The following is a 25,508-nucleotide window of genomic DNA, read 5'->3' on the forward strand; positions in this document are numbered from 1 at the left end:
TCAAAAGCTCATTGCCACCCCTTTCCTGATAGTGCTTTTAAAATTCTCCCCAGAAATGTCCCCAAATGTAGAGAAGACCCTTCTGGTTTGAGAAGTAGCCCCAAGAGGCCTATTCAAGAGGAAAGACCTTCGAAGTCCTGCACTTTACCTTGGAAGTTCTAGTGACCTCTGAATTCTACTTTATAGTCAATCTCCTTTACAATAAAAACAGTATTTCCCCTACTTACTATTGAGTAAAATCACGTGCCAGAAAGCTTTGCCATCTTTTTCGCGCAGAATTTTCTACTCCGCGAGAGCCTGTGAATTACCTGCGCTAAACGGTGAGCTTCTTTGGGGAAGAACCTGTATCCGTTTTTGTCACTGTGGGATGGTCTAGGTCATAGCACGAAGCTGATTATAGAGCAGATGCGCCACAAATGTCCCTTAAATGGAAAAATGGATGAACTGACGAGTGAGTGAGGGAGTGAGTGAATGAATGAGGAATGAGTGGGTGGATGGATGGATGGATGGACGGACGGTACAGTAAATGGATACCTAAGTGGATGGACAGATAGATGCAGGGATGAATGGATGCATGGGTGGATAAATGAAGTTCTATGTGTCCCATCTTGAGAGGCAGCAAAATGAAAGTCTAGCCTGCTCACCCTCTCAATTCTCAGGTCACTTCTCATTTTCCATGAGTTGAGGCAAATAACATCTGAACCAAGGAACAACTGTCACACTCATCAACCACCTCCCAAAATATAAATATCCTTTCAAAGGAAGAACTGAACTGGGCCGCCCCCCATAGCACTGGTTTCTACTGCTGAGTTTAACCAGTTCTCCCCAGAAGTGATGATCCCCTGATCTTATGAAAAGAAAGAAACGTGATGATACATAGGCTGGACAAGCCAACAGCAAATCAGAAACCCGGTAGTGAGAGCTGCTTTCTGGTTTCTTCTTTCCAAACCCAAGAGCAGATACTAGAGGAGAAGGGTGAAAAAGAGGGGGAACGGAACAGAGCAGGGGAGGAAGAGCAAAGAAGAAAAGAAAGAAGGTGGCCGCCATTTTCTAAGGGCCATCATACGCTGTATACATATGTCATTTATTTATTCAGCAAATAAATAGCGAGCTAGGCAGTTTCCTAAGTCACCGGGGACACAGCCGTGAAGGCTTTGCCCACATACCTGCCTTCCTGGGGCTTGTGTTCGGTAGGAGATCAGCCTTGGCTCCATCAAGAGTTGGGTTCAGACTGATGTGTGGCATTCCAACCCTCACACGGGAGGAAACCAAGGCACGGAAAAGTTAGGCGACGTTCTGGGATGATCATCAAAGCTTTTCCAAGTGATTTCTATGTAAGAAGGAAAAGACAGCGTGGATGCATAAATGAAGGGAGAATGAATTAATGCCCCCCCAAATAGAACAAGCCCGCTTAATTTCATGGTCCCCCCACGCTCACATCTTGCAATACTCCATCTCTCAAGTCTACAACGGGATGGTAAAGGACTTCATACATTCACAATAAATCCATATCGTTTTGAGCTCTGGCTCTATCCCCAGGGACATAAATAACTTTCCTCCGATAAATGTGCAGCCACACTCTTGAGTGTTTTCAGATGAAATAATTAGCAGCAATAAAATGACATGGAGATTTATTCTACAGCCAGTCCTTCTTCACACGCTAATCAAATGTCTACATAGTGTGTTAATCGTGCTCAGTAGCCAGGCACATCCTCAACTGCCTTGCTCAGGGAGGTCAGAATGACCCAGACAGAAGCTGGGATCAAAAGACTGATTTCCGCTGCCGTTTCGAATCTTCCCAGACTCATCCAGAATGTTCTGGTTCCCTTAAAAATAACTCTAACCGTAAACCTTTTTCTCCATTTCGACAGATGATTCTACTTCTCGTTCTCCCTGTGTCCACTCTGTCATCAAACCCTGGCCCTCCCACCTCCAAAATAGCTCTTGAAAGTGTCCGCTTCTCTGTGAGTCAACCATCAACTCTGGGCTCAAGCCACCGTGGCATGTTTCTTAGTCATCCAAGGGGGTCTCCCCACATCTACCGGTGCCCCCCTCCATTCCATTATCCACTGCAACCAGAGTGGTGTTCTCAAAGGCAGATTTCATCAAGGTCACCGTTGCGAAATTTTCACTGACTCCCCAGAGTTCCCAGGATAAGTGCCAGAATCTGTTCCGTGGCTTCCGTGGGCCTGTGGGACGTGGCCTGGGCTAACCTTCCTGCTTCACAGCTCAGCACACTCTTGCTCTCATGTTCACTGCGGTCACACCAACATGCTTGTCCTTCCTCCAGCGCTCGGACTGTCTTTATTTTACCCCCTTTTGCATATATGGTTCTGTCTGCCTGGAATAAATTCCTGTTCCCTCTTCATATCAGGGCGCTATGCCGTATAACAAATTAATCACGAACTTAGTGGCTTAGGGTCAAAATACATTTATTATCTCCCAGTCTCTGTGGGTCAAGGGTCTGAGCCTGGCTTAGCTGGGTCCTCTGCTTTGGGTGTCCCATGAAGCTACAACCAGCTTCTCACTCAGGGCTGAGGTCTCATCTGAAAGCTCAACGAGGGAAGAGCACAGTTCCAAGCCCACTGGGCTGTTTACAGGATTCAGCTCCTCATGGGCTGTTGGACTGAGAGCCTCAGTTCCTGGCTGGCTAGCGGCTGGAGGCTGCTTTCAATTCCCTATCACGTGGAACTCTCCAGCACGGCCCTCTCATCTGCGCACGTAAGCTAAGACAGCAAAAGAAAGGGTCGGCTTCCGAGATATCAGTTACAGTCTTACATAATATAATAATGGAAAGGACATCGCATTGCTTTTGCCTTAAGTTATGGAGAAAGTCACTGGTCCTGCCCACCCTCAAGGGCACAGACACCAGGAAGCAGGGATCATGGGGGCCATCCTGGAGTCGGCCATATTCTTCCCCTAGCCTGAAAAAACAAAACATAACAAAACAAAACAAAACAAAACAAAACAAAACCATGTCCCCTCAGATCTTTGCTTACATGTCACTTCTTTAGAGAAGCTTGAAACTTCCAACTGAAATCCCTCCCCACCCCTTTACATGCCCACACAGTAACCTCCATTTCCCTTAAATTACACCTGTGCCCTTCTCTTCACTTGCCTTAATGGTTGTATTCACCAATAACCCGTTAGGTTCCATAAAGGCAGGGAAAACATTCGTTCATAGCTGCAGACCCAGAGTCTCGCACAGAAATTGGCTGGCCTATTGGGATACACGATAAATATATTTTTGAGTGAATGCTTGAGTGACCAAACAGAAGTACCAGGGGCACACCCTTGTCCCGGACGGGGCGACTTGCAAAACTACCCAGCCCCTCAAATGTTGACCCCCTCAATCTCTCTCCCTGATTTTACCCTTCCTGCCCCCTTATCAATGCCGAGGTGACAGGAGCTCCTGAAAAGTTTTAAGATCTCTCCTGGGAAAGCTGAAAACAGTCCCTAGGAAACAGTCCCATGCTTCACCCTAAAATGTGTATTCTTTTCCTGCTCAGTGACATTTATTCATCAACCCATAAATCCAAAGGAAAACTGAACCCTTTGTTTACTTTCAATATTAGTTCAGGAAGGAGAGAGAGGGCTGGAGAGGGAACTAGCAATTCCTGAGCACCTGCTATGTGCCAAGCTCCATTCTGCGTCAATACTTGGGAAATGGTTCAAGATAAGGATTTTTATTCCTGTTTTTCAGATAGGGAAAGGGCCTCAGAAAGGGGAGGTGAATTTGGTGTCAGGGTGCTGGATTCTAGTGTGTGCTGACTTTCTCGATATATATGCTCCCACCGTGGCCAATCTCAAGCCACTGATGGTTTAACAAGTGGCTCACGAAATTCCTAAATGCTTATCAATCGGCTCTCGCCAGCCCCTGGCTGCTGGCTCGGGCACACCATGGCGCTTTCTCAGGAGCAGGCCCGTGGCTCGGTTTTCTTTCACCATCCCTCCGCTTCCAGCAGATAATCACCCCACTGAGATCTTCAGCCCCCGGAGGTTGACGCCTGGTCCAGCCCAGAGCATTGTTGGGAGAGTAATGCTCAGTAAATATTTGTTGTGTCGCTGTGATTGGGATTGTCAAGGGCAGCCCGGGAGGAGCCACATCACCCCCCTGGCAGAGCCTAAATGAGAATAGAGGCAGATGTAAAGGCAAACATTGGGAGGGACTAGAGACCTCCCACGGAGATGACTGAGGAGGCAGGAGGCCGTGGTGATGGCCCCCCTCTGGCTAAAGCAGCTGAGCAGGAAAATAACCAAAGCGGGGTGACGCCGGCTTGGTGGGGGACTGGCGGGCACACCTCTCATCCCTCTGCCTTCCCAGCTCCTGCTGCTTCTGAGCTGTTGCCCAGCAGATGGATATGTGGACCTAGGATCTTGGGAGTCCCAGAGAGAAAGCTGGTGCCTGCGAGGTGGAGACACCTGGATCTTTCTCACCTGCCCCAAAGCTCCAGGGACGAAGAACCGTAGGAGGCCAGAGCTGAGCAGGATTCTGGAGGGCACCTGCCTCTTTATGTATTCATTCCACAACCACCTCCTGAAGGTCATGTCCTAGGCAGAGTGGAGCAGTGATGACTTAGACAAAATCCATCTTTGACTTCATGGAATTCGCTGTCTGGTGGGAGGGAGACAGAAATAAACACAGCACAGCATCAGGATACTTCTCATGCCTGCTGACCCCGGGGGAGAAGGGGAAGAACACAAAGAGGCATCTAATTCAGACTATAACATCAGGGGAGGCTTCCTGGAGGAGGCGATGTTCAAGGTGAAGCCAGTTTTTTTTTTTTAATTTTTTAACATTTATTTACTTTTGAGAGACACAGAGAGGCAGAGCATGAGCAGGGAAGGGGGAAAGAGAGAGAGAGAGAGAGAGAGAGAGAGAGATACAGAATCCGAAGCAAGTGCCAGGCTCCGAGCTGTTTGTTAGCACAGAGCCCGACGCGGGGCTCGAACCCACGAACTGCGAGACCGTGACCTGAGCTGAGGTCGGACCCTCAACCGACTGAGCCACCCAGGCGCCCCCAGGTGAAGCCAGTGTTATTGAGGCCAACAGAGGGGAAGGAACATGCCTACTATACGCGTCATCTAATTCCACACATCGAGCTACTTTTCATCAGCCTCGCCTTTTTTTTTTTTTTTTTTTGACTAAGAAGAGCCTATCTTATTTTCTGTTACTACATAGCAAACTGCCCACAACTCAGAGGCTTCCAACCATATTTTCCTATGTCTCACGATTTCATGGTTCAAGAACTTTTTTTTTTTTTTTGAAGTGTAATTGACACAGTGTATCCTATTAGTTTCAGGTGTACATGAGAGCGATTCAACATTTTTAGACATCACAGACTGATCCCCCGCGATAAGCCTGGCTACTGTGGGTCAAGAACTTCAGCAGGGCTCAGCCGGGCATTTTTCTGCCCTGTGTGGTGTTGATGGACGTCACTCGGTGCTCATCAGCTGGAGAATGGGCTGGTCTGGAGCTTTACTCCCCTGGGGCTGGCAGTTTAGCAGGGACGGATGGAAGGCCGGGTTCATCCGGGCTCATTGACGAGAATGGCCACACCCGTGGCTCAGGACTTCTCGATCCAGTGCAGGGAGACAGAGGCAGGGAGGCTTCCAGGTTCTCGAGATTCGAGCCTGCGATCTGTCCTACACGCCCCCCGCCTCCGATTCCATATGTCATTATAGAGCCTTCCCAGATTCAATGGGAGGAAACAGAGATCCCATCTTTCCACTGGAGAAGCATCAAAGAATTTGAAGGCCGTTCTTTTTTTTCCTGGTAAGACTCGTAAGAAGTTGCAAAATAGTACAGAGAGTTCTTTACTCTTCACAAAGCTTCCCCCTCCATGATAATATCTCACAGAACCATAATATATTGTCAAGAACAGGAAATCGGCCACAGGGCTTAGTAAGTCGGGTCCAGACCTTATTTAGATTTGGCCAATTCTCACACGTACGTGTGTGTGCCTGTGTGGTGTATACAGAAGTCCATGAAATGTTATCACGTGCGTGCATTTACGTAACCGGCATCCTGGTCAAGATAGGGAACTGTTTCATCAGCACAAAGGGCTTTCCTCAAGAGGACAACCTCAGCCCACGACAAGGTCTAGCGCTGAGATCAGAGAGTACTCAGGTGGAAGCCAGACCCTGCCACGTGACGGCTGAGTGACTCCGTCACCGATTCTCAGTTTCTTTATCAGGAAAATGGGTCACCACCACCACCCCGAGGGCTTGTGGCGGGAATTCAGGGAGAGGAACTCAGATTTGGTTTGACCTGAGCCCCAGCTTCCCTGCGAACCCCGAGAGATGGGCTTCAGCTCACCGTAGGGCGGCTCGTCGGCCAAATCGGAGCACGACATCGCACGCACCGTGAGAAGTTGTTGAGCGGCACGGGAGAAAATGCGTGTAAATCCTTCAGCCCAGCGCCTTGGAGAGACTCTCAGAGTCTGTCTGCCACTCGTCTGTGTCTCTCCACTTATTCATAACCCTGGCGTCTCGAAGAGTCTGTGTATTTACATACCGGGCTTTGTGGTCAATTGGCTTGGTTGGTTGCGTAATCGGTGAGGTCAAACCCGACGTTGATTGTGTGCCGTGTGTTGTTTAAAATAGTCCATTTTTCAAATAATTCCAAATCAAAGCGTCCTTCTCTCGTTACTTTGAATAATTACAGACCAGGCGGAATAACGGTCCCCGAAAGGGTCTTAACCCCATTAGAGAAAACCCAATGCCAACAATCCAACTGTCCAGTTTCCACACGTCTTTAACGAAAATGCTACACGCAACTCTCAGCCCTGAGTATCCAAGTCTCCTACTTGCCCGCAGTGTCGCTGAAGGAAATGGGAAAATGGAACATGAGAGCAATTTTCCTCCCGAGACAAAGGAAGGATCCCCGCCCCCCCCCCACCCTTTTCTTTCGTGATGCTGGCACTTTCTCATTCTGAAGAATTCCCGCTCGGATCCCTCACACCTCCTCTCTCTCGTTTTCAGCCCGAATCCATTTCCGAAATGGACACGCATTGGGTCTGGAATCAAAGCAGAGTCTTGCCGAGGTCCTAAGCAACGGGTGTTGGTCTGAGAAGTCCCCCAGGCTGTCCCCCTTCCTCTCGCCTGCCGCCTCCTTCCTTCACACGCTCCACGTGTGTGTTCCTAGACTCACAAACACGGCATCAGTGTGGCTTTCCTCAGGGAGAACTTGGACAGAAGCAGCCACCTTGTAGGACTTAAAAAAAAAAAAAAACAAACAAATCAGCTTCTGAGCTTCTGAGTGCCTGTGATGTCCCCAGGCGACACTGCACAGAAATCAAATTAGGACCGTTTTGAAGGAAACACGAGTATTCCTTTGTTCATCCACCCTTTTGAGGGAGCCTTGCTCCGGCTCCTTTCCTAGAACACCGTGAACTTCTCTCTGTACGTGTTTGCTGGAGAAAACACACAGGTGTGTGGTTTCTGCTCGGCCTGGAAACAACATCAAGTGACTGCTGAGCCTCATGGGCGTCACGAATCAGACCCCCAGCACTGGTGACCGGGGGACACGCATTCTGCTTTTGCCTGCCTGCTCACACTCGGACCCACCTCTGGTGTATTTTTAAAAAGGGAAAGACAGGGGCGCCTGGGGGGCTCAGTCGGTTGAGCGTCCGACTTCGGCTCAGGTCATGATCTCGCGGTTCATGGGTTCAAGCCCCGCGTCGGGCTCTGTGCGGACAGCTCGGAGGCTGGGGCCTGCTTCGGATTCAGTGTCTCCCTCTGTCTCTCTCTCTCTCTCTCTCTCTCTGCCCCTCCCCCGCTCATGCTCTGTCTGTCTGTCTCTCTCTCTCTGTCAAAACATTAATAAACCATAAAGAAAATTAAAAAGGAAACGACCATCCCATGCTCTCTCTGAGGACTTCTGGAGAGCTGGGCCCGTGCCGTCAAATCTCTAAAACGGCGCATCACAAACTTTAGCGCACACATCAGTCTCCTGGGCATCTTTCGACCATGCAGACCCCTGACTTGGTGTGTGTGGGCCGGGCCTTGAGATTCTCTATATCCCCTGCTGGTTTGCCCAGAGGATACGCAGCTTCCGGTCTGGGGACCACACTTTGAGCAGCAAGGCTTTGAAGCACTTCGATGAGGAAGCACAGACAGGCCCTTCCCAATATCTTCTCGTGAGAAACATTCTCTCCTAAATATCGAGGCCATCTTGGGTAGAGCTTCAGAAGCCATTGCAACCAGCTTCCAGGTTCGGGCTGCCTCCGAGGGAACAGCCCGTCCGCAGAGTTCTGAGGGCGGCCGCGCGGAGAAAGTTCGAGAATCAAAGGCAGCGGAAGGTTCTGGAAGGCAGAAGTCGGAGCGCGGGGCTCACTGAATTAAGAATCAGGACAGCGCTGTGTCCCTTCTGGGTGCTCTGGGGTGGGGGGGGGTCTATTGTGTGCCTTTTCCAGCCCCCACAGGCCACCTGCATTCCGGGGCCCAAGGCTCCGTCCTCATCATCAAAGCTAACTGTGCCGTTGTTGGAGAGGGAGCCTTTGTGATCTGCTTCTGCCAACACCTTCCCTTCTCTGACTCTGACACTCCTGCCTCCCTCTGATCATCGCCCATCTCGAGATGGGCGCATTACAAAGGCCTTTGTGTGTCAGGGAGCCCTGGTCCCCTGTGGCAGGGGTTACGACTCGGCCATATTTGGGCGGCCATTTTGCTACCTGCTGCGCCTTCTACCCCTTTGTGAGTCTCGGTGGGACGATCTCACACTGGACGGAGCTGTGGTGCAGATGGTTTCTCCAGGAGGCGGTCTTAAGACTTTGATTCCAGGAGTGCTGAAACAGATCTGTCTCCAGAGCCAGAAACTCCCTCCCAGACCAACTTATTTGGTTGAAGTTGGACGGTAGGTTATACTTTCCAATGAGACCATGGCAATACCTCGTATCCCATGTGCTCCTTTTTTTTTAAGCTTATTTTTATTTATTATGAGAGAGAGAGAGAGAGAGCACATGCGCACGTGAGCAGGGGAGGGGCAGAGAAAGAGGGGGAGAGAGAGAATCCCAAGCAGGCTCTGAACTGTCGGCGTGGAGCCCAGCGTGGGGCTCGATCTCACGAACAGTGAGATCAGGACCCAAGTCGAAATCCAGAGTAGGACGCTTAAGCGACTGAGCCACCCAGGCACCCCATCCCGTATGCTCTTCGACGGTGCGGCCTTGCCACGGTCCCCTCCGGCGGTGGGGTCTGAGCCGCCCCCCACTCTGAATCTTGGTGGGTTGTGCGTGCTTTTGGCCAACGGAGTTCCAACAGAGCGTGGCGGAAGTGAAACCGTGCGACTTCAGAGCTTGGGTCTTCGAGCAATCCAGCTGGCCCCCTGGGACGCTCACACTGGGACCCAGAGAGCCCACACAGGAGGTCCAGCCAGCCCTGAGGCCACCAGCCTGTGAGGAAGCCCGGGCCACAATGCCCAGCGAAGGCATTTCTAAAGAAGCCCGGCTCCCCACCTGTAGAGTCACTCCCAGCCATTAGACTCTGCCCAGTTAAGACATCAGATGACCCCGAGCAGATATCTGCTATCAGCACCGTCCTCAGACCAAACCCTGACTCACACAATGTTGCCAAATAAAACGGTTGGTTTATCCCCCCGAGTCTGGGGAGGCTTTGGTGCCCGACGAAGACCACAGGAACAAAACACCTTTACTCGGAACACAAATGGGCGCTGGGTAGGCGACACCATCAGGACTGTGGCTTCTATTCACTCGTTCATTCACTCCCTTCCTCGCCCACCATTAATAGGCGCAGGCTCTCCTAACTGATCTACGTCATTCTGAAAAAGCGCGTTGAGTTCTGCAGCCATCGGTACGTGACTGCTCTCCACGAGCTGGTTTCTTTCGCAGTGGAGGTTGGCTCGTTCATTTAATAGACGTTGACTGATCGGCTGGGAAGGGCCACGGACGACTCTCGTCCAGGGGTCAGCGCACGACCCCCCCCCCCCCCCGGGCAAATCTGGCCCTCTCCCAGTTTTATCTGAACACAGCCACACGTACTCATTTGCATGTTATCTGTGGAGGCGGTGGCTTCGGGCTCTGAGTCACTGTCCTGGCCGACTTCGCAGGGGGACCGAGTGGGGAAGAGAGAGTAGAGATTTCACCAAAAGAGGATTTCAGAAGGCCGAATCCGCCTGAAGCGTGTTTAGTGCGTCAGGGGAGGTCCTGCGGCATGCGGCAAAGCCAAGGTCGGAAACCAGAGGCGTAGGGCAGGGATCGTTTTTAAGGAAGAGGGGGACAAACCCGGGGCGGGGTTCCCTTTCCGGGGCACGAGCTCTCCCAGGTTGCCCACGGCAGCGGGAGTGAAGTTAGCATGAGGTTCCCAAGAGGTCCCTGCAAGAGTGAGGCAAGGAGCCGGACAAACACTAAGCAGATACCCCGGGGCGACCTGAGCCCGGTGGTTACAAGCCCCGGCTCGGGTTTCCAGTTGCGGTTCTCCCACCACCCGAGCTGGGGGACTTTGCACCTGTTACTGAACTTCTCTGTGCCTCAGCTGCACCCTTTATAAAGTAAGACTAGATAGATGCAGATGCTTAGACTGATGTCGCCCCTCGGAAGGGCTCCGAAGCCGTGGGCGGTCACCTTCGTTATCTGTGCCCATGCAAGGTCCTGACCCATCCAAGTTCAAATCCGCTGCTCCCTCCCTCTCTGCTGGGCTGCTTCTGTGCTAAATTCATCCCACCTGCTGACCTGTGTTTCCCTGAAGCCGGTCTGAGCCCTGGAGGCTACCCAGCCCCCCCCCACCCACCCAGAGACAGCTCGCCAAACAAATCTCCCCAGATCCAACCTTCCAGGGACTAAAGGAGAAGAAAAAAAATACACATCTAGGTTTAGGACTCACTTGCTTTCAGAAAAAGCAACAACAGAAGCCCCAGTACACATTAGAGCTGTTTACGCATGGTTCCAAAGGCCAGAGAGGCATTATCAGGATAAGGGACTTGTGTTCTCTCAGCTGACCGATAACCAAACACTCCTCACTAGGGTTGTGAGCGCCCAGAGGCTCACCTTTGAGAACAAGGATGTTTCTTCTCCACCCCCACCCCCACACCTACATGTAGGATCTTCCAGGCAAGCATTTTATCACCGAGATTTTTCTTAAGTCGTCCTACAGCAGAGATCCTGGGCCAGGGCTCAACATCCTTGCCCCACACGGAGGCGAATCATTCGTAATGAGGTGAATGCTTCGTGTATCCCCGTTACCATGCCAGCACCCGGGGGACATCATTCTCACCCTGAGAGAACGCTCCGTCGTCGTTGGCACGTTTCTAGAAGAAAACTCTAAGCCATCCGGAAATCACATCCTCCGACAGAAAGAAACCCAAGGAGCACAGGGGAAAAGGCACCGGAACCAGGCTGGGGTGTATTCTGGTGGGGGTTCCCAAAACCCGCTCCTCGTAGGGCGGCGTTGATGTCTCAAAGTCAAGGCTGCTTCGTACTCTAGGCCACCAGACTATCCCAGAATTAACCGAAGCCTGAGGGCCTTGAGTTATAAACCAGATAGGACTTGGCAAGGGCAGCGCATGGGCCAAATTCGGCCGCCACCTGTCTGGTCAGGTGTTGTCTCTGGCTGTTTTCCTGCCTCAGCGGAGAAATCGCGTACGTGTACAGATGTATCTGAAAACCAGTCTCGGTAAGGACGAAACCCACAGAGGTGAAGGCCTGGCCACCTTGCACGCGTAACAAGTATGCGTTTAGAATGTGCCGGGTCACGTAAGCGGTAAATAGGTGAGGAAGGTCCCTTCCTTCTAAACCTCAGCCTGCCCCCTCCCCTTGGTTGCGTGGCTTCCAACTTTATACCACGGGACCCCGGAGAGGGGCGCTGGGATGTTTGTACCCAGACCCACCCCACTCCACGCAAGAACCAGAGAATCAGGTGCCTGCTACCCAGGAAATCCCCGAGCTTTGGTGAATGCCTGATACGTTATTAAATGCCCACAGCTCCGTGTGGGAGCAGTCTGGCTTCCTTCAGAAGAATGTGAGTCTCGGGGTGCCTGGGTGGCTCAGCCCGTTAACCGTCTGACTTCGGCTCAGGTCACGATCTCGCAGTTTGTGGGTTCGAGCCCCGCGTCGGGCTCTGTGCCGACAGCGCAGAGCCTGGAGCCTGCTTTGGATTCTGTGTCTCCCTCGCTCTCAGTCTGCCCCTCCCCTGCTCATGCTCTGTCTGTCTGTCTGTCTGCCTCTGTCTCCAATATAAATAAAAAGAGTAAAAAATTAAAAAAAAAAAAAAGAAGAAGCGTGTGAGTTTCATGATGACTTCTCACTTTTCTGGCCCCGCCCTCAGCAGACGTCCACTCAAAGTAGGGACCTTCCTTCAGGAAGTAGCCACACTCGGACTGTCTCTACTGTCCTCGTAAGCCTAACGCCAAGAGCTAAGGGTCATGGGCACACGTCAAGGCCAGTGGATCGGAACTGAACTCTTGGCTCATCATCTGCCCCTCTCCATCCCGAGCTCTGACATTTTTGCTGAAGGCAAAGGTGCACCTGTTATCGTGTCACACGTCTGCTCCAAGCACAAGGGTGACCCTTAGGATTCGATCTCAGATTTCCAGTGCAGCCCAGTTTTGGCTCATGTAACCTTCCCTAACGCTGCCCCAACCCACACCCCCCCCCCCCATTTCTGAGCTCGGGCCACACTGAGCTTTTGAGAGCTCTTCAGTTGAACTCTTTTCTGCCTTAGGGCCTTTGAATGTGCTGTTCCCTTGACTTAGAATACCCTTTTCCCTATTCTTCCCTTGGTGAATTCCTATTTGGTTTTTGGCAGAAGGAGACCTTTAGACTCTCTCGTCTGTTAGTCACTTAAGACTCTCTCTCCCTCTCTCTTTGGAATGGCAAGTAATTTTTTTTAAAATACAATCTAATTTATGGAAAACAAGACCTAAGAAGGAGATTGCCAACTCAAAAGCACACAGAGCCTAGGCAGCTAATGTCACAGGGTCCGAAAAGGCAAAATATGTGAAAATACCCACTCCCACACACATAATACAAAATTACTCGCTTTAACAGAAGTATCCTGCGTAGGCACATAAGATACTCCAACCAGGGATCTTATTAGATGATATTTAAGATTAAAAAAAAATTTTTTTTTTTACATTTTATTTATTTTTGAGAGAGAGAGAGAGAGAGAGAGAGATCACAAGTGGGGGAGGGGCAGAGAGAGGGAGACACAGAATCCGAAGCAGGCTCCAGGCTCCGAGCTGTCAGCACAGAGCCCGATGCGGGGCTTGAACCCACGAACCGTGAGATCACGACCTGAGCCAGTCCGTTGTTTAACTGACTGAGCCACCCAGACGCCCCTAAGATTAAAAAAATTTTAATGGGAAACTTAAAATAGCCTTGATGATCAAATTTTTCATCCTTCACTGCCGTTACATTGATTTTTAACTGGAAAGCTTACACCTTTTTTTTTTTTCCTTTCTTTCTCCCATCTTATTATTTAGTTATTTAGGTAAGAACACTTAACACAAGATCTACTCTCTGAGCAAATGTTTAAGTATTACAGTTTGGTTAGCGGCAGGCAGTGTGCTGGACGGTAGACGGCTGGGGCTTCTTCATCCCGTGTATCAGAACTTTGTACCCTTGACCGGGACCTCCCCGCTTCCCTCTCCCCCAGCTACTGGTAACTGCCATATTTGCTCCAGTAAGTGTGGCCCCTTAAGGCGACATTTAGTGGCATCACGTAGGAGCTGTCCTTCTGTGTCTGGCTTATGGCACTTACTGGGATACCTTCCAGATCCGTCCATGCTGTCACAAATGGCAGGGTTTCCTTTTTTTTTTTTTAATTTTTTTAACGTTTTTTTTTTTTATTTATTTTTGAGACAGGGAGAGACAGAGCATGAACTGGGGAGGGTCAGAGAGAGAGGGAGGCAGAGAATCCGAAACAGGCTCCGGGCTCCGAGCCGTCAGCACAGAGCCCGACACGGGGCTCGAACTCACGGACTGCGAGATCATGACCGGAGCCGAAGTCGGCCGCTTCACCGACCGAGCCACCCAGGCGCCCCAGGGTTTCCTTCTTTTTAAGGCTGAAGAATCTTCACTGCACGTGACTACCACATTCCCTTTATCCCCTCAGCCACTGATGGACATTTAGGTTGCTTCCGGGTCTTGGCCGTGGTGGATACTTCTGCAGGGGCCCTGGGAGTCCAGATAATCCCTTCGAGGTCCTGATTTCCACTTCTTTGGAGACATACCCATGAGTAGGGCTGCTGGACCACAGGGTAGTCCTATCTTTACTTTTTGAGGACCCTCCATCCTGTTTTCCCACCGTGGCGGCCCCAATATCCATTCCCACCAACCGTGCACGAGGGCTCCCCTTTCTCCATGTCCTCGCTGACCCCTGTTACCTTGAGTTTGGTTGGGGTTTTGTTGTTTTTGTTTGTTTGCTTTTAATTAATAGCCACCCTAACCCGTGCGAGCTGGTATCTCCTCCCCCTACCTGATTTGCACGGCCCTGACGATTTGTGATGCGGAGCACTTTCCCGTGTAGCCGTTTGGCCACATGTGTGTCTCTTTGGGAGAAAGGTCTCTTCGGTTCTTTCGGCTCTTTTTAAATGGAGTTCTTTGTTTTACTGTAATGGAGTTCCTTATATATTCTGGATATCCGATATACGGTTTGCACATATTTTCTCCCGTTCTGTGGGCTGCCTTTTCATTTTGTGGATCATGTCCCCCGGGGGGGGGGCAAGAAACTTTTTAGTTGGATGTAGGCTATTGTCTGTTTTTCCTATCGCTGTCTGTGCTTTTGCGGTTACATCCAAGAAAGCATTGCCAAGGCCAACATCAAGAAGTTTCTCTCCTGTGTTCTCTTCTGGGAGTCTTACAGTTTCAGGGCTTATGTTTAAGTCTTTAATCCACTTTGAGTTGATTTTTGTACGTGGTGCAGGATAAGGGTCCAACTTCATTCGTTTGCACGTGGCCACCCCGTGTTCCCAGCATCACGTATTGGAAAGGCATGCTTAGTGTACCTCAGTTTTCTCCCCTACGATATGGGATGATATTCTTTGGTGAATATTGTGCTATATTGCCCTGTGGGCATACCTGAGTGAGGCGCATACTCCAAAGAGTCTGGCACGCAGGACCATGCCCCCGGTAAATATTAGCTTCTGTCGCTTTCAGAAATAAAGGAAGAAGGATGGTGATGAAGAAGCATAGAAAGGAATGGATTGAAAAGACAGGCTGATACATCAAGGTGAAAGCCAAGGGACGTCCTTACGCAAAGCTCTGCAGAAATGCTACGGACACCACGGTTCCTGAGCGGCTCAGTCGGTGACGCATCCAACTTTGGCGCAGGTCGTGATCTCGCAGTTGGTGAGTTCGAGGTCCGCGTCGGGCTCCTCGCTGACAGTGTGGAGCCTGCCTGGGATTCTCTCTTTCTGTCTCTCTCCAACTAAGGAAATACACTTAGAAAAAGAATGCCACAGATACGAGGTGTCATGGAACAGAGAGGTTGAGAAGCAGCTGAGGGCTTGATGTAAATGGACTGCTCCAGGACATGGGGAGTCAGCTACGAGGCAGGGAGAGATTTCTGACGACTTTGAAACGTTGATAAAAGCCACACGCCTTCTACCAAATGAAGTAGATACAAATTTCCACGTATCATTTCACGGGCTTCATGGTCTCTTAAAGTGGATTCACATCCACGAATCCCTCCAAAATCCATAGAATGCAGGACAGGAATTTCTAATTGAGGTGGTTTGTCAAAGCACGTGTACAAACTCGCAGTTACCCTTGCCCTTGACTTGGACCTAGCGCGTTCTTGGTAATAATAATACCTAGTGAATGTGGACCGGGTGCCAGTGAACATGTTAGGACCTTTACCTCCAGCATCTGAATCATCCTCACGGCAGCCCCATGAGCCAAGGACTATGATTATTACTAAGGCCATTTTTTAAAGCAAAGTTGTACGTTTAAAACCACATTGAGGGGGAGCCACAGAGATTTCCCATTATTACCCTCTATTTTATTGAGGAGAAAGCTCAGGCACTGAGAGATTACATGACTTTCCAAAGGACACTGTTTACTTCTAACAGTGGACCAAGGATTTAATCCAACTGGTTTCACTGAATTTGTGTGTTTATCAATGACATCATGCTTCTTGACTGTCAAGGTATGAATGGCAGATCAGTCAAGACTCTCGGGTTGCTTGCAAGCGACAGAAAGCCCAACTGAAGTTAGCTTAGGCACGAAGGGAAATGCACCGGAAGGCTCACCCAACTCAAGAAAGGCAGGCATAATGGGGAGCCTCAGGAAAAAGCAGAAGCAGGAAAAGTCAAATGCCTCCTCGAAAATTCTGTCTTCATTTCTGTTCCCTTGTCCTGTAAACCAGTTCCTTCCATGGGGTGGAGAACATCTTACCCCTCACAGATTCACCAAAATAAGGACAGGATGGTTTTTTTTTTCCTGCTTTGGCTGAGAAAAATCCCAGGGAAGTGCTCTCATTGGCCCTCTGAAGTCACATGTCCAACTCTGCACCAATCAGCTAAGACAGGATGGGGAGGAACTAGGATGGGCAACTTCCATGCAAGAAAGGAGGCAGGACTAATTTATCAAAGGGGAGGAGCTACCTATCCCTAACGAAGTGAGAATGTTAGCAGCCCAAACAATGGCAGGCAGCCCCTTCTAGAAGATTCCTTTGTCCTGCCCTTATTATTGTGGTCATGCACCGTCTTTTGTGACTACCAGCTGTTCGTTCATCCACCTGTTCTGGACTTAGCTTCCAAACTCTAAGGGCATCTCCTGATACTTTGAAGAAGATGGAGTAGGAGAATTTTTAAAAATTTTTACTCCGCCAGGGAAGAATTTCTTAAGCAAAAGGACAATTGCTTTTCCTTTAAATCGACCTTAAAGGAAAAGACTAATAAAATGTAGGGGCATTTGGCCGGCTCAGTCAGTAGAGTGTGCGACCCAGGGTTGTGAGTTCAAGCCCTACATGGGGGATGGAGCTTACTTTAAAAAAATGAGTAAAAAAAAGTCTAATTTAAAGATTTCTAATTGTAAAGAGACCTCGTTAAGAGGTAAGTCACAGAGTCAAAAGTTACCTGTAACATTTATAACCTGGTAAAAGTTCATTTTCAGAATATAGACAGCTTGACAAGTCAGTCAAAGGAGAAAGAGTGAGAGAGAGAAATAACATGATAGGAAAATGGGCAGAAGACTCGAACAGGCATTTCATAAAAATGAAAAGGCCTTCCGCCTCAACAGTAGTCATTAAAATGCTAGTTTAAAACACAATGAGGGGTGCCTGGGTGGCTCAGTCGGCTAAGCGTCCGACTTCGGACTTTGGCTCAGGTCGCGGTCTCACCGTTTGTGGGTTCGAGCCCCGCGTCGGGCTCTGTGCTGACAGCTCAGAGCCTGGAGCCCGCTTTGGATTCTGTGCCTCCCTCTCTCCCTGCTCCGTTCACACTCTGTCTCTCTCTGCATCTCAAGGATAAATAAATGTTAAAAAAAAAATTTTTTTTTAAAAACACAATCAATTCGTTGACCATAAAGAAATAAATAAACGGTGAAAAAAGATTTAAGACACAATGGGATACCCCTGCACACTTACTAGAACGGTGACCAGTCAGAACGACCGATGATAGCACGTGTTGGCAAGGGTATGGAGCAAAGGGAGCTCTTACGCATTGCTGGGCGGGGGACAGAATTTGCTGCAAACACTGTAGAAGACGGTCTGACATATGTAGGTTTTCATGCCGCAATCCCAGTACCACACACGGACCTGACAGAAGTAAATGCACCGTGAGACAAGGAGAGGAACCTTCGTGGTGCCATCACAGCCAAGACTCCCAAACTGGCGACCCACCACATGCCCACGAACGCTGGAATCCCTCAACGCGTCGTAACATACTCGCGCAATGGAATGACACCCAACAAAACACGGACAGCTTCGGCCGCGGCAGGGACAGAGCCACGACCAGTTCTGCACCGGAGAGACCAGCCGCGGGAGAATACGTGTCAGTAAGAGAACCAGGCAAAAGTCAAGACGGGGGTTTCTTCGAGGAAGGGGTCAAGTCTAGCGGCTCGGGGGGCACAGAAGGGAGACTGCTGGGGGGCGCGGGCGACGTTCTGTTTCTCGGCCTGGGTGTGGTTGGACGAGCGTTCGCTTTGTGATTTTATGAAGCTGTACCTTTAAGTTTTATGGGGTCCTCCCCCACTGATACACTACAATTTATGAAAAGGTTTACAGATATCGGGGGGCCTCCCCTGTTGCTTCCTTCCAACATCAGCGGGCAATGTCCTCCCTGCAGCCGAAGCTTCCCGGGATCACTGTTTGCCTTAGCACTGGGGGCATAAGTGCCCCGGAGCCCCCTGTCAGACCCCCCTCCTCGGGCCCAGCCCCTCGGGTACCTCCGGTTGGCCTCAGGCCAGCTTCCTCCACCCCTGGGGTCTTTTGTGCTCCTCAGGTGGATGTGTTTTCCCAGCATGCTCCGGTCCCTTCCGTCAGAGGCCTGGGGGGCCTGGATTCTGTTTCCTCAGCGACACCCCTCCCTGTGGGCTGCCTCAAATGAATCCTGTGGAAGACAGAGAAACGAGAGAGTATTAAAAATGTCAACGGCAGATCCTGAGATGCACAGCTGGGTAAACAGGGCCGGTGGAGATGTTTTTATTAGTGGCTTTATGGTTATGCTCACTTAGAGTTGTGGATTTAAGGTAGGGGGCGGGGTAGGGGAAGCGGCCTGAGGGTCCCTCCGTCAGTTTCCGGACCTGCTTGGCCCAAGGCATCTGACGCCCTCAGATTGCGGGGGGGGGGGGGCTCCATCAGTTTGGGGGACCCGTCCCATTTGGGGAAATTGCATTCCTTGGAGTCACCTCTTCGTAACGAAGTCCCCCTGCCCGCGATGGAAACTTCCTTTCTCTCAGATTTCTCCGGGGAGCTTTACCCCCTATCCCTACCTCTGGAAGAACTGATACTGAATTGTTGCTGCGGCACAACTAGCTTAGTTTTGGAATGGGAAGTAGGAGGGGGGGGTGCAGAGGAAGAAAACATCCTATCAAGTGTCACAGTTCGTGTCGCCACAGCCACCAGAAATAAATGCTGTCTCTATAACTACAACGTCCAGCCCGGACCTGCCACGAACACTCATTATGCGGGTCAAAGAGAGGAGGGTTCAAATGCAAGTTTACCAGCTTCGTGGCTCCGTGGCTTTGAGGAAATTATTTACGTTTCTGTTCCCTCATCACTGAAATGTAACTAGAGTAGTACCAACCTCACAGTGCTGTCGTGAGATTAGATGACTACAGACCCATAAAGCTCTTAACACAATACCAGGCATACAGCAAGCACTGAATAAATGTCAGACGCTATCAGCGTGAGAACATGTCTTCCCCACAAAACCATCATGTTGCAGAAATGTCTGCATTCCCACGTCCGTTGCAGTAGTATTCACAATAGCCAATGTCTGGAAGCAAACTAAGTTGTCCATCAAGGGATGAAGGGATCAAGAAAATGTGGTGTATATGGGGCACCTTGGGTAGTTCAGCTGGTCGACCATCCGACTCTTGGTTTCAGCTCAGTCACAATCTCACGATCCGTGAAATCGAGCCCCGCGCTGCGCCGGGCTCTGTGCTGACCCAGAGCCTGCTTGGGACTCGGTCTCTCCTTCTCTCTCTGCCCCTCCCCGCCCCCAAATAAATACACTTTAAAAAAGGAAAGAAAATGTAATGCATACACACAGTGGAATATTAGTCAGCCTTGAACAAGAAGGAAATCTTGTCATTTGGAACGACATGGGGGAAACTGAAAGGCATTATGCTAAATGAAATAGACAAGATACGGAAAGACAGATAACGCACGGTGTCTCTTACATGTGGAGTCTTAAAAAGCAAAAGCCAAACTCGTAGGAACAGACAGTAGGGGAGTGGGGGAAATAGGGAGAGGTTGGTAAACGGGTACGCATCTTCGGTGATAAAGATGAATACAGTCTGAGGACCTGATGTAGAACGTGGAGACCATAGCTGTTAACGCTCTGTTGTAGAACTGGAACTTGCTGAGAGTAGAAGTTAAATGTTCTCACGCACGTGCACTCACATGCACACGCACGCACACACACACATCAGAAAAGATACATGCGTAAGGTGATGGATGTACTAATTAAATCAGTGGTGGGGGTCTTTTCACGATGTACCCATATACCAAATCATGAGAGTTTACAATATATACATCTTACAATTATGTTAGTTACACCTCAGTGAAGCTTAAAAAAAATGTCTTCCCAGAAGACCTAATATTTGAGTGTCGCCTCAAAGGAGCAGAATAATACTAGTAGTTCAGGGTGCTCTATATCACTACTGTAGAACGTTCTACCTCCAGACATAGCGGCATGGAACCACAACTGTTCCATCGTGTTCCTTTATTCCGTGAGTCAGGCCTTGGGACAGGCCACAGAGTGGGTGGCTGGTCTCCGCTCCATGATGTCTAGCGTCAGCGGGGAAGACTTCAGCAGCTGGGACTAGACAGCCTGTTTCTAAGTGTCTGGGACCTTGGAAGGCTGGGTTCAGACAGGCCTGTTAGCCGCCCCGCCTTCCAGAGACTTCTCCAATATGGCAGCCTCAGGGTAGTTAGGTTTCCTTCCCAGTGACTAGTGTCCTGGTCAATAAGGCAAAAGTTGCCTTACCGTTTAGAACGTAGCCCAGGAGTCACCCAGTGTCCCTTCTGCCATACTCTCCCAGTTGAAGTGGTCACAAGCCTACCCAGAATCAACCGGAAGAGTCGTAGATGTTATTTCCCCACGGGAAGAGTATCAAAATATTTGGGGGGCTCAGTGTGTGTGTGTGTGTGTATAAACAAGGTTTACTCTGTGTCAAGTCCCGAGCTAAGTTCTTTGTAATGTGTAGATAAGAAACCTGAGCTATCAAGTAGTGAAACAGTTAGTCATTCGAACACCCATCTGTCTGAAACATGTTATTTAATTTTGGAGTCAATTAACCCCTTAGTATTGAATCCCCCCATAAATATATCAATAAATGAGTGAGTAAATAAGTGATAGATATGAGAGGTAGACAAATGATATATAGAGATAATAGATTGATAGACAAATAGAAGATAGATAAGATAGATAGATAGATAGATAGATAGATAGATAGTTGCCAGACCTACAGTGAACAAAACTGAAGCCCAAATTCCTAGGTTCCCTGCAAGCCTGAATCCATATTAACTCTCTGAGAGAAAGAGGAATAGAATCCTTGGAAACCTAAAAGAACACAAATACCCCTGAGAAAGCCACCTCAGAGCACTGGCAAAAGCCTCCGAAAGGGTGTCTACAAGATGGTAAACATCTGTCTACTTCCAAATATTTGGATGATGGACTACCATATTTTGTCCAACTTTTCTTCCATTTGTTTGATAAACACAGCTGGCTTAGAAACGAGTAGTGGATCTAAATGCAGGGAACCCTTAGAGATTTTCTCACCCAAACCTCCTCTCTATACCAATGAAGGGAACCACAGAGAGCAAGGGGCTTGGGCAAAGTTACCCACCAAGTGGCTTTGGTATCTTTACTTCAACACGAGTTAAATAGAATCTATCTTGATTTAAGTACGATGTAGCTTAAGACCCAACAGTCTACCTCCAGGAAAAATCTGACACAGATCTCTACCGTGCAGGTTGTGGTGGAGAATCGGAAGTAAGCTAAGTGTCCAACTCTAGGGGAACGATAGAGAAAATGGGGGGCAGGTGCACTACGGAGCCCCGTGCATTAGAAACAAATACACACACACACACACACGACATACACACTTGTGTCTTAATATGTTCACATGGCGACAAGGAGGGTTTTCAGCCACATGGTGTTGAGTTAAAAAAAATGAACAAAATGAGATCATTAGCTCACTGACTCTTATGTAAAGTAAGTTCATGCACAAAGACCTATTACATATATTTTTCTTTATATATATATTTTTAAGTCTAACCCTTCTAAGATCTGTCTTTTTTTAATTTTTTAATTTTAAATTTTTTTATTTTTGAGCAAGAGACAGAGAGAGCCAGTGTGGGAGAGGCCGAGAGAGAGAGAGAGGGTGAGAGAGAATCCCAAGCAGGCTCTGCACTGTCAGCACGGAGCCTGACACGGGGCTCGAACCCATGAACTGTGAGATCGTGACCTGAGGCGAAACCAAGAGTCAGACACTTAACCGACTGAGCCCTGTCGGTTTTTAAAGGGAAAATATTTAAGGGCATGTTCAGACATGCATGTGAATGCCTTTAGATGCCTTTAGCGGGAAGGGAGATAAGAATGGGGAATAGAACAAAGAGGGAAAATACAATGTACACAACACAACACAATACAATACAGTGCTTACAATAGGATACGATACGATACGATATGATACGATATGATACGATACGATACAGCAAGAGGAATGTTTGGCATATTCTAAGTTGATAAAATATGATCAAAGGAGGAGCGTAATTGCTTCTACCCTGCAGATGAGGCGAAAAGAAATTCCTCCTATGTTTCAGCCCGGTGACATCACAGGAAATACCAGAAATTCTCTGGAGGCACACACTACCTCCAGCTCTTGGCCAAAGGTCCGCTGAATGAGGTTGAAGGGGTGAAAGAAACATGTCCTTTAAAAATCCTGTTTTCATCAGCCATAATGGGCTTAAGCCACATGTGAACTATGGGACCAGTTTCACCTTTCAGGACTCCGGGAACCTGGTTTCCATTCACATGTCTTGGGGATTTACGTACATCTCAGCGGGCGATCCCGCTGTGGTCAGCTGGGGAGATCACCTTTCGGAAATGACGGATGAGTTTCCATCTTCCCCAGACGGAGCCCTTTCTTCAGCCCTCAGACATGCTTCCTGGATGGCACCGATCCTCCTCCAAAATACCACGGAGGAAAAGCAGTCCCTTCCACGTCTAGACTGTTTCTTTATCCTTTGCAAAGCGCTCGCAAAATCATCACGTAAAAAAACACGGGTCGCTGAGAAATTACCAGCCCTGCATAAAGAAAGCAAAGGACGAGGGGCGTCAGTGGCATTCAGCGATGTGCCCCAAATCACACGTATGCCTTTTGAACCCTCTCCTCCAGCTTTTCAAGCTATTCCTTCTCATGTAATATTTGTCACGCTACTGTAACGAAGAATGATCATTCCTCTGATTGATTTAAGCCTGTGTGGCACGTACTTTACACAGAGGATGTCACTGAATCCTTCTCTGTGCGGCAAACTCTTTAACCCGTTTTACGGACAAGGACACCAACCTGTAAGAGGCCGGGTAATTTGACACGCGGCAACAGCTACTATGCTACCCCGGTAGTATTTGGATCCTGCTTCTGAGCTCTGGAGTCTTGACCCGAAACCACTACCTTTTGCTGTCTCGTTCCTCAAATCGAATTTGTCCTGTGCTCTGATCCTGAGATCTGAGCATCTCATTCATTTATTCACGCGCTCAGAAGTGTTCATTGGGCACCTGTTATGTGTGAGACACTGTGTGTGGCCCGTTAGCGGGGCCTACACGTGCGAGTGGCGGTGGGGACGGTCCAACTCCCAGACTCTAGATTCAGCCCTACTTAAGCCTGGGGTCCGCGGGAAACTGAGGCCAAGACGTTTGCATTAGCACACCGACGGCGAGTATGATCCCAGAGAGCACGTGAAGGAAAGAGCCAACGCAAGAACGCGTTACCGCCGAGCCACCACGAGGCTGCCATCGTGTCTGAGAAACCACACAAAATGGACCTCGGGCCCATTCGTCTGCAAGGAGGTGGAGGGGAGTCTCATCTCACGCTCCCATTCCCCCTTCGTCAAAAGGGCCATCCGAACGGGTCACGAATTCCCCCCGTCTCCAGGACGATGCGTCCTCTGCCGCGTCCCACGCTGTGACACCCAAAGGACAGGCCTGCAGCCGGAGGCGAGAGGTGCAACAGGGCGGGCGAGGTGGGGGGAAAGCCACGTGCATTGCACCTGCGTGGAATGTGGTCAGACTCTGCATAGAACTGGACCCCGAATGGTGGCTGGAGTCAGACAGGCGAGGCAAGGGGGCTGGAAGCGTGCATCCGAGGTCTCTGAGTGAGTTCCGGAGGCAGATATCAGATAATAATAATAATGGCTGTAGAAATAACTCTGTTGTTCTGCACACGGGACTTGCCACCGAGGACAAATACACCGCAGGCCGCATATATGCGTACCTTAGACCAAGTGCTTCTGCGTCTGCAGACTGGCTCCTTCCTCTTCATTGTGATCACAGGAACCAAATGGAGACGGGCGCGTCTACACCCGCGGATGAGGACAGAGGCCGAGGGGCAGAATCGGGCCCCGGGGTTACCCAGAGCGTGACGGATGGGCCGGGATTCAAACCCAGTGCTCCAGCTCCGAGACGCTTCCCCCGCTCTCTGTGAACATTTCTAATTCTTTCCCGATCCTATTTCAGGAAAGGACAGCTGGGTGGGGGTGAGAACAGCTGCCATCAGCCTCATAAAAGATGAGTTTCTTGCCCCCCACTGCTACAGAAAGAAGGGAACGAATCCTTTGGTTCTGACCAGAAATTTTAAAAAAAATTTTTTTTCCTAGCTAAAATATTGTGGGACGGGGGGCGGTGGGGGTGAGGGGGGATATTTTGCTCAATTTCATCCTGAAATAGATTTAACCCGTTCAGGTATTCATTACCGCTTACGGGATGTTTGACCCTGGGCGCGTTAACGTTTTTCTCCATGCCTCAGTTTCCCCCACGGCTATAATAACAGCACCTCGTTCCAAAGCTTGCTCAGAGGACTTAAAAAAAAAAAACATCGGCACCAAACACGATACGGGAACATAAAATTTCGTTATAGAGCCTAGTTCACTTTCCCCCTGTCACTGGACTACTGCTGCCTCTATCCGGGTTATACGAGCAACTCACATCATTGCCATTTCCCTTCTCACATGCCTTCAAGGCCTTGCATTCAAGGGCATCCAACATAGGGTCTTTTCTCCCTCTTCGTTCGTTTTTACAGCCTGCGTGCTGTTCCCAGGCCACACGCGGCAGTGCCCTGCTTCCAGGATCCCGCCTAGCCCATTCTTCCCAGCTGCCATTCCCCCTTCTCGGCCCTCATTCCTTCCTTCCTCCATTCAGGGGTTCTCGAAGCCATCCCTGAGCCAGGCCCACGGCCTCGCCTTTCACAAGATACGCATCTGCTGAGGCCTGCTCTCTCATTTAGGGCAAGCAGACAGCGTTTATCCTGAAAGCCAATTTTAGTGCGCCGCAGGTGGTTGGGCCCCCGGGAGCCCTGTTTCGGGGTGGATTCTAGGGCCACCTGCAGGCTCAGCTGGTCTGCTGGGCCGAATGCTGGATCTCCGCCATCCGCAGAGGAAATGGAGTGGTAAGAGCCTCCCAGTTGCCACTCCTGGTCAAGGGTTGGCTCCACCGGACGCGATTCGACATCCCCTTTCGCGTTCTTCTCAAATCCTACCTCTTCCATCAGGATGACCGGCGTTCATCCAGCCCCACCTCCGGGTAGATGTGTGTCGTCTTTCGGGAGCCCTGATTCTTTTCGGCGGTTCACGAAGGCCATTTTCTTTTGGCCAAATACCGTAAACTC

General features: G+C 49.8%; 1 long non-coding RNA gene across 1 annotated transcript; it reads right to left on the reverse strand.

Moving 5' to 3' along the window:
* Window positions 1-3,079: 3,079 nt before the first annotated feature.
* LOC124518365 (uncharacterized) lies at window positions 3,080-25,508 on the reverse strand. Its single transcript, XR_006963661.1, has 5 exons — window positions 25,380-25,508; window positions 18,342-18,505; window positions 17,542-17,712; window positions 4,438-4,615; window positions 3,080-3,220 (listed from the first exon to the last, which is right to left on the reverse strand). It is a non-coding gene; the product is annotated as an uncharacterized LOC124518365 (long non-coding RNA).

This window comes from Lynx rufus, unplaced genomic scaffold (assembly GCF_022079265.1).
Source record: "Lynx rufus isolate CCGP_SWC_20201006 ecotype Redwood Valley unplaced genomic scaffold, mLynRuf1.p SCAF_24, whole genome shotgun sequence".
NCBI lineage: Eukaryota > Metazoa > Chordata > Mammalia > Carnivora > Felidae > Lynx > Lynx rufus.